Raw genomic sequence first — 13,510 nt, 5'->3', positions numbered from 1 at the left:
TGTATCCGTCCCCTGTTCCCATTGATGGTCACTGCTCTTCCCTAGGTTTTTCTGTGTTTACCTGACTCTGCTTCTGAGCTCCTGCAGCTGTTCCTTCCTTTTGCTGTTAAACCTGTGGTGTGATCAACTCCACCATCATCCTCATGATTCTTCCACATGCTGCCCACACCTTAGTAAATGGTCTCCGTATGAAACCATTGTGAACCAACCACCCTAGTTTGAATGTGTCATCTGTTGTGTGCTGGAATACTAACTGACACAGGGCTGGATTCTTTATATATGTTATTCGCATTTAATTCTTACAACCCTTTGAGGAAGATTTCATTCTTATCCTCACTTTATGGGTAAAGTCACTGTAGCTCAGAGAGGCTAGATAACTTGCCCGAGATCAAACAAGTGGTTGCAGATGTAGTGTTGGGATTTCAACAGTCTGACTCCATACCCTATGGTTGTGATGGGTGATGGGGATTTGCTATGTTGATTTTGTAAAATGATGAAAAATAAATTTCAGAAATCACATACTGATACAAAGAAATCGTGCTGATGACAAGTTTGTAGGGTGGATTACTCCTTAGACAAGGTAGGTTGTCTCATATGGTATGTTTTGGGGACATGTTAAACAATTATGGGAATAAAGTCTTAATTAGACACTGGAGACTTGCCATTTGATGTTCCAGATTTGTGTCAACGACCTAAGTTGAAATACAGAGAAGACCGACATTAAACTTTCTGACGATGCAAAGCTGGGATACAATCAGGATTTCTAAAATGTTGATGGGCTGGAAAAACTAGAGAAGGCAAATGACATTGAATGGCAATCACTGCTGCATTGAGCTATGTTTGTATTAGTCAACTCTCTTGCTTGCTGAAGACAGAGATGCAACTCAAACAGGCTTAAGCAGAGAAGAAGAGCATTTACTGACTCAGGTAACTGAAGATTCTACAGGTGAACATTCAATAAAAATTAAAGAAGGGCCTCAAATGATGTCATTAGATGAGATCTCCTGTAGATTTCTCCTCTGCTTTCCTCTATGTTTACTCTTGAGAAGGTTCCTGTCACTGCACGGGTTGTTATTTTGCTTCTCAGGTTCAGAAGAGAAAAACTCTCTTTGAAACATCTCTACAAATGACCCAGAACTGTATATATCATTGGCTCTGAAATACTGGACTGTGGCCAGAGGACTGTGGTATCTGATTGGCTTGACACGAATCCCATGCCCAGCTCAGAGAGGGGGATGAATCCTCACAAACACATGAATACAACTTAGAGAAGTGTGATAACACTAAAGAAAAATCAGGAAGATGTGATTAACAGAACAGTGAGTGAGGGTTAGATTAGACAAATACACCATGATAACTGATAATAACAACAAAATTCAAAACAATTTCAAAAATACAGAATGTGGAAGACATAGCTTAACTACAGTCTTACTAATATTAAAAAGGTCTTGGGGGCTTCCCTGGTGGCGCAGGGGTTGAGAGTCCGCCTGCCGATGCAGGGGACACGGGTTCGTGCCCCGGTCCAGGAAGATCCCACATGCCGCGGAGCGGCTGGGCCCGTGAGCCATGGCCGCGGAGCCTGCGCGTCCGGAGCCTGTGCTCCGCAACGGGAGAGGCCACAACAGTGAGAGGCCCGCGTACCGCAAAAAAGGAAAAAAAAAAAAAGGTCTTGGGCTTTTCAGATGACATGAAGCTCGATATGAATCAACAGTGTGAGTTGGATACTTAATATGGGCTCAGACTGGCTCAGTAACTGAAGTTACTGTAAAGCTCCAATTTAAGAAAGAACATCTAGACATTTGTACAGCTTCAGAATCAAAATGAACTCTTGTGTCTGAGATGGCTTGTTTGATTCTTTGGAAGATCACAGACTTGAGTCAAATACTAACTATTCAACCTCTTTTTTTTTTTTTTTTTTTACTCTACATTAGGCAAGAGGTCTGAGCTTTGCAATCACCAAATCAAGAGACTAATTTAAAATTCCAGTTCTCACAACTAGGATAGGTTGCAGTTCTCCAATTTCCTGGACCCTATTAACAGGCTATAGTTTGCAATGTTCCAGAGCTGAACAAAACTTCAAAGTGAGGAGCTCATTGTGGCTGACTCTACCACACAGTTATCTCCTTGACATCTTTGCCACTCAGAGAGCAGAAGCCACTGTCATTTAGTTTAAAAGGGACAAAGCAGAGAGCATTCTGGGTTATATATCCCAAATGCATACACAGGAGCAGCAAGTATATGTGAAATCTGTAATTTCTTCTCAATTTTGCTATGAACCTAAAGCTGCTCTAAAAAAATAGTCTTTAAAAATATAAAAGATGAGGACTTCAGCTGAATGTGAGGAAGGAAAGTCAGAGAGGAAATGAACTAGTCCTTCTGATGATGGAAACAGATGCTGTATGCAGAAACTTCCTTGTCATGATTTACTGTAAAGGGTATTAGATATATGATGCCAAATGGTGGGGGGCAGAGGTAAAGACTCTGCTTTGTGCAATTAAATATAGCACATACACACACACACACACACACACACACACACACACACACACACACACACACGGAAAACTTCTAGTAGAGAAAAAAGAGATAATTAAAGGGGAGGGGTTTTTAAGAAATGGGGAAGGAGATTCAGTCCAGAACACAAAACCAAATTTCGTCTTCCACAGTATTTGTTGGGAAGAGAAAGCTACAAGCTTCTACCTCCCTTTCAATTTTCACTTCATTTCCAGTTGCCAGAAAGTTATTTAGAGATTCAGAGAGATGAGCTCTTCATGAACAACTTTTCTAATACCATCTCATTTCAAATGCTGAGGTTAGGTGATATTTAAAAATAATTTTATGTATAAAGTACTGTAATCACTTTTAAAAATTATTCAGAACATCCTGTTTCTACTTTTTTTTTTTTTTTTACCCTCTGTATTTTGGTTTCCAGAACTTTCCCTCAAGCCAGTGAAGCCTGGAGACATTGAAGTCATATCTAGGTTGTCTATATGTGGCTACTTGGGACCTCAGCTGCTCCTGAGAAATGAGACTCAAATCTCTTTGCCATTAATCAAAGATAGAATTATAACTGAGATCTAAACAAATTTCTCTATCTCTAAGCCCCAGGTGAAGAGCTGGGGACTGTTCATATCCACTGCCTCCAGGGAAGAAAAATAATGAGGAAGGTAATCTGAATGACTGAACATTACTGAACAAGCACTTTTTAGTATAATTGTCAGCCCTGGCAGATTCAACGAGGAGGAAAACTGATGATAGTAGCTCAGCACAACTGTTCCAACCAAAATGACAGTAGAGCAGGCAGCAGGGGATCTGCTAAGTGGGATAAACAAATGGCTACTAAGAAGAAAGAGTCAAAAGAAAATATTCACTTAGGGTTTCAATTCAAAGCACCAACACGCATTTTTGCAGACCAGATAAACTTTTCTAAAACTGCTCACTTCTGCTGCAATTTCATTAACCATACGTTTTCAGGACTATTATTCCTCACTGTCTTTCTCTCTGTACTAGAATACTCAATAGAGATATTCTCTTAAAAACACAATGCCTTGACAGCCCTTTGCTACATATGTTCATATACAAAGGACATTGTCGCTTGACTAAAATCTCGTTTAAGGTAGTTCATTGGCATTTCATTAAAATGGACAACCCACCAGCCATTTTTCCCCAAGTCTGCTATCTGGAATGCTCAGAGAACTACCATGGTAGGAAAGCAATTCCCTGCTCTTCCAGTAATGTTTTCTTCTTTCATTTTCTTCTCTCATTTTCATTCACATAAGTGATGGCAAATACCGTGAGGTTTACTGAATGAGTTACTTTTAATGCCTAAGAAATCCATCATCTGTTGATTAATTCATTCAAGACAAGTTACATTCCAGTTGTGATGGATAGAGTCGAGTCGTCCTCAGATCAGTTTTCTGTTTGGAGCACATTGTAAAATACTCAAAAACAGGTAATTTTCTAAATTAAATTGTATTGGGAGAAGTAATTTATATTATGGAAGAGTTTTAAGGCTTATCCCATAAAAACAAAGGAAAAGTTGAACCAAGGAAAACTTTACTGTAGATTATATTGCATGTATCCAACAGGTAATTGGAAAATATAGGTACATATTCAATTATACCTACTTTGAATAAACAAAGAACAATCACTAAGATTTATATTAATTTTTATGTGACCAAAATTGAAGAATCTGAAGGAAAAATTATACTCGTAACTGTACTATAAATTAACAGTTCACTTGATTTCTCTATGTCAATAGTAAAGACTTCCACTTTTGATTAAATCATTAAACAGATATAAGCCACATAGTTTTTCCAAGTAAACTAAGCAGTTTTTAATGCCTTATATTTTCAGGTCTAATCTAATTTATAATTCTATTATTCCATTGAATATTACATATATTTAATATGTTATATATCTAATATGTTATATATCTAAATAAAATTCCAAAATTCTATGAATCCATTACAGTGCAATATAATATAGTATAATGTAATATAATATATATATTTATATAAAATAAACTAAATAAAAACAACCCAAAACAGTGACTATTTCCTACGGACTTTCACAATCTATCCAGGTTTCTGACTTACTCCAAAAATTCAATATGTGATACAGATCTCTAGAGAGTAAATTTAAATCAAGGAGGAAATAAAATATACACCAGGTGAAAGCTTAGCACCTCTCCATCACAGACTATGGCAAAGACCACAAGCTGAAATTCTGTCAAGGGCCAGGTAGGTGGGAATGTAACTGGGTGTAAGAAATCCCAGGTAGAACTGGCCTGAGTTTTGGGAACCATAGCACATTGGAGGGTACCTGCCCTCCTGAGGACATTCAGATTAGAAAGAAGTTTAAAATGATTCTGATCAAAAAAACAAAATAAACAAAAAACCCAAGTCTACAGACCAAATTCAGCCAGTGCATTTTGAACGACTTAATTCATTTTCTGCAACATGTCACTTTTTGTCATAATAGTGCTGTGTAACAAACCACAGCAAATCTCAGTGGACTGAATGGATAAAGAAGATGTGGTACGTGTATACAACTGAATATTACACAGCCATAAAAGGAATGAAATAATGCCATTTGCAGCAACATGGATGGACATGGAGATTATCACACTAAGTGAAGTAAGCCAGACAAATATCATAAATCACTTATTTGTGGAATCTAAAAAAAATGATACAAATGAATTTATATACAAAACAGAAATAGACCCACAGACATAGAAAACCAACTTACGGTTATCAAAGGGGAAGGCGGGGAGGATAAATTAGAGTTTGGGATTAACAGACACACACTACTATATATAAAACAGATCACCAACAAGGACCTACTGTATAGCACAGTGAACTATACGCAATATTTTGGAGTAACCCCTAAGGGAAAAGAATCTGAAAAAAAAAATATATATATATATATGTATAACTGAATCACTTTGCTGTACACCTGAAACTAACACAACGTTGTAAATCGACTATACTTCAATTTTAAAAAAAAAAAACCTCACTGGGTTAAAGCAACTGTCATTTCTTCTCATGCTCATGTTTGAATAGATTGGATTCAGCTGATCTCAGTGGGTTTGGCTGGGCTCATCTACAGCCTGCAGGTTCCTTTCAAATAAATTCCATGTGTCTCATGGTGGCACCCAGGCAGGATGGGCAACGGCCACTCAGAATGAGAAGGCAAGTCAGTAAGGTTCCTCTATCCATCATGAAGCTGTGGCAGAGATGTGAAGTGAAACACAGTGAAATGACATATTGAAACTAATAATTTAACCAACCCTATCTGAGCATGTGCTGTGTGAGCCTGTGTAAGATATTTGTGGCAAAATCTCAGGCTCTAGAGAGACATCGACCTGATTTGAATTCTAGCCAAGCCATTTGCTAGCTGTGTGACCCTGGGCAGGTTCATCAAATTCTCTCAACTGCAGCTTATTCTTTCTCTTTTTTAACTTGAGTTACAAATTTTATTTTACCCAACATATCGAAAACAGTATCATTTCAACATGGAATCCCTATAAAATGTTAATAAAATATTTTACTTTTTGGGGGGGTGCCAACAGTGTGCATTTCATACTTATAGGTGTTTAGTATTTAAGGACATTTTCTTCCCACCCAAGGCTTACTCTTCTTAAAATAGAAATAACAATAGGAATAATACCTATCTCATAGTTTCTATGCAGTAAATCAGATAATCATTTTAAAGTGACCAGCACTGTTCCTGGAACACAGCAAAACATTCAACATGATATGTTAGATCACATCATTATAAATTGCTTTGGAAAAGGACTTGGAATAGGAAAATCAGTATTTTGTTTTTATTATATCAACTGATATTGCAATCTCGTTACTTAAAAGCAGATGTAAATTACTCCAAAGCATTTTTTAAGTCCAATTTACTTTTTCTGGCCTCCACACCCTGGAAACACCAAATTGGCAGATAATTAGATCAGTTGAAATAAAGACTGGTGGAAAAATCATTATAATTCATGGTTTGCATCTGCTAAGCCTGGCATTTAGGCCATATCCTTGTTTACTCCAATCAAGCAGTATCATGGAAAATAAATGAAGAAGGGAAGGAAGGAGAGAAAGAAGGAAGGGAGGGAGGGAGGGAGAAACCAACTCTAAATAATTCCAATTGATCATGCAGGACCCTTAGGCAATGCTACGGGAGCTGGCAGAGGCCAGGAAGGAATTGTAGTTTGGCTGAAAGAGAGGTGGTTTCTTAAAATTCCTGTAATTCATGTTTTGATAATTCAACATTATTGGCGCTGTATCATCCACTTTCTTGTTGGACAAAACAAACTGTATTAGTCAGCACACTTTTCATTTCAAAAGAGTGGGGACTCAATGAAGCTTAAATGAAGAATAAGAAATGGGGAAGGGAATTTGATACGAGCTGCTTCCAAAAAGCTGCCTTGGATTATCAACAGCTGCCTGGGACCCAAGCCTCCAGGATTCGAGCTAAGGCAGCAACACTCCTGAACTGCTGACTCAGCAAAACGGGCTCGGCTCTCCCCACTCCTCACACAATGATGGCCTCTTCACAGAATTGGATAAGGGATGTGCCATAAAGGGAGGCTGTGATTCCAACCCTGATTGGTCACAGGGCATGGGAGGCGGGCAGTTTATGGTGGGGGCAGGCAAATGAGTGTGGCCAAACAATATTTCAGGACCGTGAGCTCATTTGAGAGTTCTCAGAGTTAAATAATTCAGTGATGCCACATTAAAAAAAATAGGGACCTTACCATATGTTCTCTTTACATTTTTAAATACTTTTTGTTTTGATTGGAGTAATATGGCTTTACAATGCTGTGTTAGTTTCTGTTGTACAGTGAAGTGAATCAGCTCTATGTATACCTATATCCCCTCCCTCTTGGACCTCCCTCCCACTCCCCCATCCCACCCATCTAGGTCATCACAGAGCACTGACCTGAGCTCCCTGTGCTACACAGCGGTTTCCCACTAGCTACCTGTTTTACACAAGGTAGTGTATTGATGTCAAACCTAATTTCCCAATTCATCCCAACTTCCCCTTCCCCCACTGTGTCCACATGTCTGTTCTCTACATCTGGGTCTCTATTCCTGCCCTGCAAATAGGTTCATCTGCACCATTTTTCTAGATTCCACATATATGCGTTAATATATGATATTTGTTTTTCTCTTTCTGGCTTACTTAACTCTGTATGACAGACTCTAGGTCCATCCACATCTCTACAAATGACCCAATTTCGTTCCTTTTTATGGTTGAGTAATATTCCATTGTATATACGTACCACATATTCTTTATCCATTCATCTATCATTGGACATGAGAAAAGGGAACCTTTTTGCACTGTTGGCGGGAATGATAATTGATACAGCCACTATGGAGAACAGTATGGCAGATACTAAAAATAGTACTACCATACGACCCAGCAATCCCACTACTGGGCATATACCCTGAGAAAACCATAATTCAAAAAGAGTCATGTACCACAATGTTCATTGCAGCTCTATTTACAATAGTCAGGACATTGAAACAACTTAAATAGTTTAAATTATTTTTAAATACTTTTATTGCAAATCTACACTATTTCAAATGTATGATGTGTTACATGAGCTTCTGAAAGCCAATTTGACATTTTAACCTTCGTTTATAATTTCCTTCGTATAGTTGGTTAAGGTCCTGTGGTTTGCCCTATGACTGTTGTCGGGTAACGGATGGACCACTGCCTACCTCCAGAGCAAGAAGTTTGGTATCTTCCCTTAAAGCCAGCTTTTTCCTCCGAACATCTTTTTCAGGGATGCTTATTAGCCAGGAGTGTAGTTGAGCTCACAGGAGTTTTAGTTCAATCGCTCCTAAACTTCCAACTAGCTCTGATTTGAAAAGGAGGAAAAGAACATCCACATGACACATCATATCGGGAAGAGCCAAGCTGCCAGGAAATTACTTGCTGGCCTGGCTCAGGAACTAAACTATCAGGAGTCATGTCTTCCAGTGGCACTCTGGAGATCCTGGAGGTGACCGCGCTTCTGGTCAGCACTGAGAGTTAATAAAACAACAAACTTCTCACTTGCGCAACAGGAGTGTGTGTGTGTGTGTGTGTGTGTGTGTGTGTGTGTGTGTGTGTGTGTGTAAGAGAGGGAGGAAAAGGGGGAGGAAGGGAGGGAGAGGGAGACACAACAACAGACACAACAGACACAAAAGTGTCTGTGTGTGAGTGTGCGGGTGGGGCTGTGAGCTAGGACTAGGGGATTAGGGTTATTAGCTTTCTTAACATCAACACCAACCTGGGGCTGGTGCTGGGAAGATTTTCCTCCAGGAAACAATGCACCGAAGTAAGATAAGTGAGATAAGAGGTGGGTAATGGTATCCCTTTCTTGTGCAAAGCTAGAGAAATGTCTTTTGCGATAGGGTTGTGGGGAGAAGAGGGTGGGCAGGAACCGTTTGCCAGAGCTTTCTCAGGTACATTCGTTTTAGGAAAGATTATGCACAGAACATCTGGAACTGTATTCCCTAAATCCATTCATCAGTTTCTCGGAATGTCTTTTTCTCTTCCAGCAGATATGGGGACTCAGTTTGAAGACCATATATAAATTCTCAAGATCAGAGATGATGTCAATTTTTTTCACTGCTGTATCCCTGGCCCTAAACACCCATCCTAGGTGCTCAACAAATATTTATTGAAAAAAATGAATAATAATGATTAAGTTCAAAGTGAATTTCAATCCACTATCAATATATACTCTATTTTCCATAAGTAAGTGAATAGAGTAATATTAATGAAGGGAAAAGGATAGGCAAGCCTTTTATTAAAGGGGAAATTAAACCATTACTTGGTCAATAAGTTTTAGTTATGTAAATTATACTTCCTCTTTGGACAGAGAAAATGCACATTGATACACTGAATGCTCTAGAAAATTCTGGGAAATTTTTTAAACTTTGTTTATATTTCTAAAACTTATTTGAACAGTGAATCCATTTTAATTCTCATTTAAAACATTTTAACATCCACGGAAACTACTGACCCTACCTACAGCATGAAGAAATAAAGTTTGGAATATTTAATACATGACATAACATAGATTATTATTTGGTTAGCACTGCTCAATCAGAAAATAAGAGAAAATCTAATAAGAAAGGCCATCCACTTGAGAAATTTTACAAAAATAGTGACTATTAATTAAGGAAGAGAGTTTTGAGGTTCATTTCCAATTGCTTCATTATTCAATTACCAGACATAGAATATTTTGACTCCTAAAGTATAAAAATGTTATCAAAAGAAATTTAAAATTGATAACAAACTTCATTTCATACCAAATTAAAATTAAATATTGATACTTTTATTAAAGAAATTTTATATAAACATATATGAACTAATAATCATGGGTATTTAAAGGCTTTATTGATTTCTCGCTCTCTGAGTGCAGTATTAATGTGACTAAAGCTTGGGTAACAGGGGAAAAGTTAATTTAATAACTTGGTAGTTGTAAAGAATGTTCTCTCAAACTAAGTTGTTTTCTGAATTTCTTCAAGGGGAAAAGCAATGTCTGAAAACATTTCAGCAGTGAGCATAAATTATAGAGAAAAGTACTCATTTATATATTAACTGACTAGTGCCCTGAGGTCAGAGCCTTTGGGTTACCCTTTACCCCTTTATTTCTCTCCTGTACAAATGCACCTGAGTCTGACCATTTCCCTCCCCTGTCCTGTTCCCTGTTCTAAGACACTGTCATCTCTGGATTCTGGGCCATCTCCCAGCTGGGAGTCCTGCTTGAACTTCTATCTCACTAGAGTTTATTCTCCAAAAAGCATCTGGCTTTTAGAATGTATGTTAGACCATATCATTCTCTCGTTCTCAAGCCTCCCTTGGCTTATATAACACTTAAAGTAAAACTCAAAGTCTTTAATGCCTATAGCCTCCAAGACTCTTGGGATCTGGTCCCTGGACACATTTCCAACCTCATTTCTTGTCACTCCCTTCCAACATTTCAGCCACACTAGCCTCCATAGTGTCCCTTGAGCATATCAAGTGTTAGCCTGTCAGGCGTGGTCTTTGCTAACCAAAAATGTGTCCTCTCTTACTCTCCCCCCCACCGCCTACCAAGGTCCCTGCCTACAGACACTCCACCAGCTATTACTGTACCCTGACTCATAGCTAACAATCTAGATTACTTGTAATCATCTGGTCACTTGCTGTTGCTCATCTCTGCCATGAAAATGCAAGATGTATGAAGACATATCGTGACTCCTGTGTTGTTTGTTGCCTTAACCCCAGCACCTAGAACAGTACTGGTGAATAGCATGCCCTCAATAAATAATCACTGGATAAACTCATGAATAAAATAATTTTAAACATGAAAATATTTATTGCTACATTAAGACAATCTTTTAATACTTAAAATATTCAAAATTTCCATAAAGAATGAACATTCATTCCACTTCGTAACATCGTACATGAGAAAATCTATATTCATAACTAAGAAAATATTGCCATATAAAAGGCCTGCTTCTTGTAGCAATCAAGAAATTTGGTTCAACCTCCTACACTGTTGATGGGAATGTAAATTGCTGCAGCCACTATGGAAAACAGTATGGAGGTTCCTTAAAAAACTAAAAATAGAGTTGCCACATGATCCACTCCTGGGCATATATCTGGAGAAAACTGTAATTTGAAAAGGTACATGCACCCCAATGTTCATAGAAGTACTATTTACAATAGCCAAGACATGGAAGGAATCTAAGTGTTTATGAATGGATAAAGAAGATGTGGTATATATATACAATGAAATATTACTCATCCATATAGAACAATGAAATAATGCCATTTAGAACAACATGGATGGACCTAGAGATTATCATACTAAGTGAAGTAACTCAGACAGAGAAAGGCAAATGCTATATGATATCACTTATATGTGGAATCTAAAATATGACACTAATGAACTTATTTACAAAATACAAACAGACTCACACACATAGAAAACAGTTTATGGTTACCAAAGGGGAAAGGGGGTGAAGGAGAAATAAATTAGGAGTTAGGGATTAACATATACACACTACTATATATAAAATAGATATACAACAAAGTCCTACTGTATAGCACAAGGAATGATATTCAGTATATTGTAATAAACCATGAAAGAAAAGGATATGAAAACGACTATATATATATATATATATATATATATATATATATAACTGGATCACTTTGCTGTACACCAGAAACTAATGCAATATTGTAAGTCAACTATACTCCAATTAAAAATAAAGAAGAAAGTTGGTTCAATTATAATGTGCCCAATTTGTGATGAAAATTTTGTAAATAAAGCGTACACTCTAACATACTTAACGTTGTGATGGTTTTAAAATATGTCTACAAATTTTTAAATTACTCAACTGCCTCCCATCCCCAAAGTGTGGCCCATCTCCACTGCCCCTAATGGACTGTGTGGGACTTGTGAGACTAGGTCCTTGAAGACATTGCAGCTTCCTCCTGCTCTATCACCAACTACCATGTGGTGAGAACATACAAGCAGCCCTTCGGGGACGTCCATGCAGCAAGTAACTGAGGCCTCCAACCAACAGCTGAAGTGCATCTTCCAGCCCTGGTCAAGGCTTTCAGTGACTGTAGCCACACTGCTTATAACTCCCTTCCAACATTTTAACCATCCTAGTCTCCATATTGTTCCTTGGACATCTCAGCTCCAACCGAATGAGGAACCCTGAGCCAGACTCACCCAACTAAGCCACTTCCACGACCCACAGAAATTACATGAGATGATAACAGTTTACTATTTATCCATTAATTTGGGGGTGACTTGTTATACAACAATGTATAACTAATACAGACATATAATACACCTTTTTCACTAAAACAGGGAATTCCTAAAGCAGCCATTGATATGAAATTTTGCCTGATTTCTTTAACTTTTCTGAACCTCAGTTTCTTCCTCTGAATAATGGAAATGATGTTATCTCTCACGTCGATTTACTGTGAAGATTAAACAATTTATCATATGTACACAATGACTAGAACACTGCCAAATTAATTTTTTTTTTTTTTTTTTGCGGTACGCGGGCCTCTCACTGTTGTGGCCTCTCCCGTTGCGGAGCACAGGCTCCGGACGCGCAGGCTCAGTGGCCATGGCTCACGGGCCCAGCCGCTCCGCGGCATGTGGGATCTTCCCGGACCGGGGCACGAACCCGTGTCCCCTGCATCGGCAGGTGGACTCTCAACCACTGCGCCACCAGGGCAGCCCCTAATTTTGATTTACTTACTTTTTCCTCAATAAGGAGCCTGCAAACATGTTATGTCACTTTGTTTACACTTGTCTCAAAAGATTGATAAAAATGCAGGGAGGCCTCACAGTTACAGAGAGCTTGGTTCCCAAATGCATCATGATACAAAACTTAGTGCATAAACTGTATTTGAAATAGGTTTTCTCATAAAAATTTCTAGGAAAAAAGAGCATAATACTTGGAAATCCCACTGAAGCCTATGAAAACTTATAAAGTCCCTCAAAGTAGTTAAATTGAAAATAACAATAGAACGAACGCCTATTTGTAGAGGATTCTGTCCTCAGACGCCCCTCCGAGGCTGAAGGAATTGTGTCCATCTGCTGGGCATGCCCCTGCTGACAGCCCTGATCTCAGCCTTCTCCAGGAATTATGCTCAGTTGAAGAGAGCTGCCCTCCCCGCCATCACAGCCCCTTTCTTGGGGCAGCCAGCATCCAGTGACGGGTTCACGTGGGACTTAAATGTCCAGCTCCCTGCCCCCAGCTGTGCAATTAGGAACAAGCCTCCCAGCTCCAACTCTCCCTTGGGGTGGCTGAGGTCTTTGTTGTGACGGCAGCACAGCCCCATTATTCCCTCTGACAGTTATGACTCCTGAGAGCACGCCCCAAGAAACTCTCTGTAAGCAAATCTCCGTCCCAGAATTTGCTTTCTGGAGAACCCAAGTTGCACCTCCTCGTGGGTCTCACTTTGCACTTCACCTTCAGGGATCTGCTGGCGT

At 38.8% G+C, this 13,510-nt stretch overlaps 1 protein-coding gene and 1 pseudogene across 4 annotated transcripts in view; one reads left to right on the top strand and one right to left on the bottom strand.

Moving 5' to 3' along the window:
• Positions 1 to 13,510, bottom strand: part of ZNF385D (zinc finger protein 385D) — a 962,333-nt gene that overhangs the window by 622,048 nt on the left and 326,775 nt on the right. The window lies entirely within an intron of this gene.
• Positions 1 to 13,510, top strand: part of LOC101326510 (serine/arginine-rich splicing factor 11-like) — a 92,361-nt pseudogene that overhangs the window by 4,428 nt on the left and 74,423 nt on the right.

This window comes from Tursiops truncatus, chromosome 4 (genome assembly GCF_011762595.2).
Source record: "Tursiops truncatus isolate mTurTru1 chromosome 4, mTurTru1.mat.Y, whole genome shotgun sequence".
Taxonomy (NCBI): Eukaryota; Metazoa; Chordata; class Mammalia; order Artiodactyla; family Delphinidae; genus Tursiops; species Tursiops truncatus.
The sequence above is the reverse complement of the archived record's forward strand: the minus strand, read 5'-3'. Positions and strand labels throughout refer to the sequence as shown.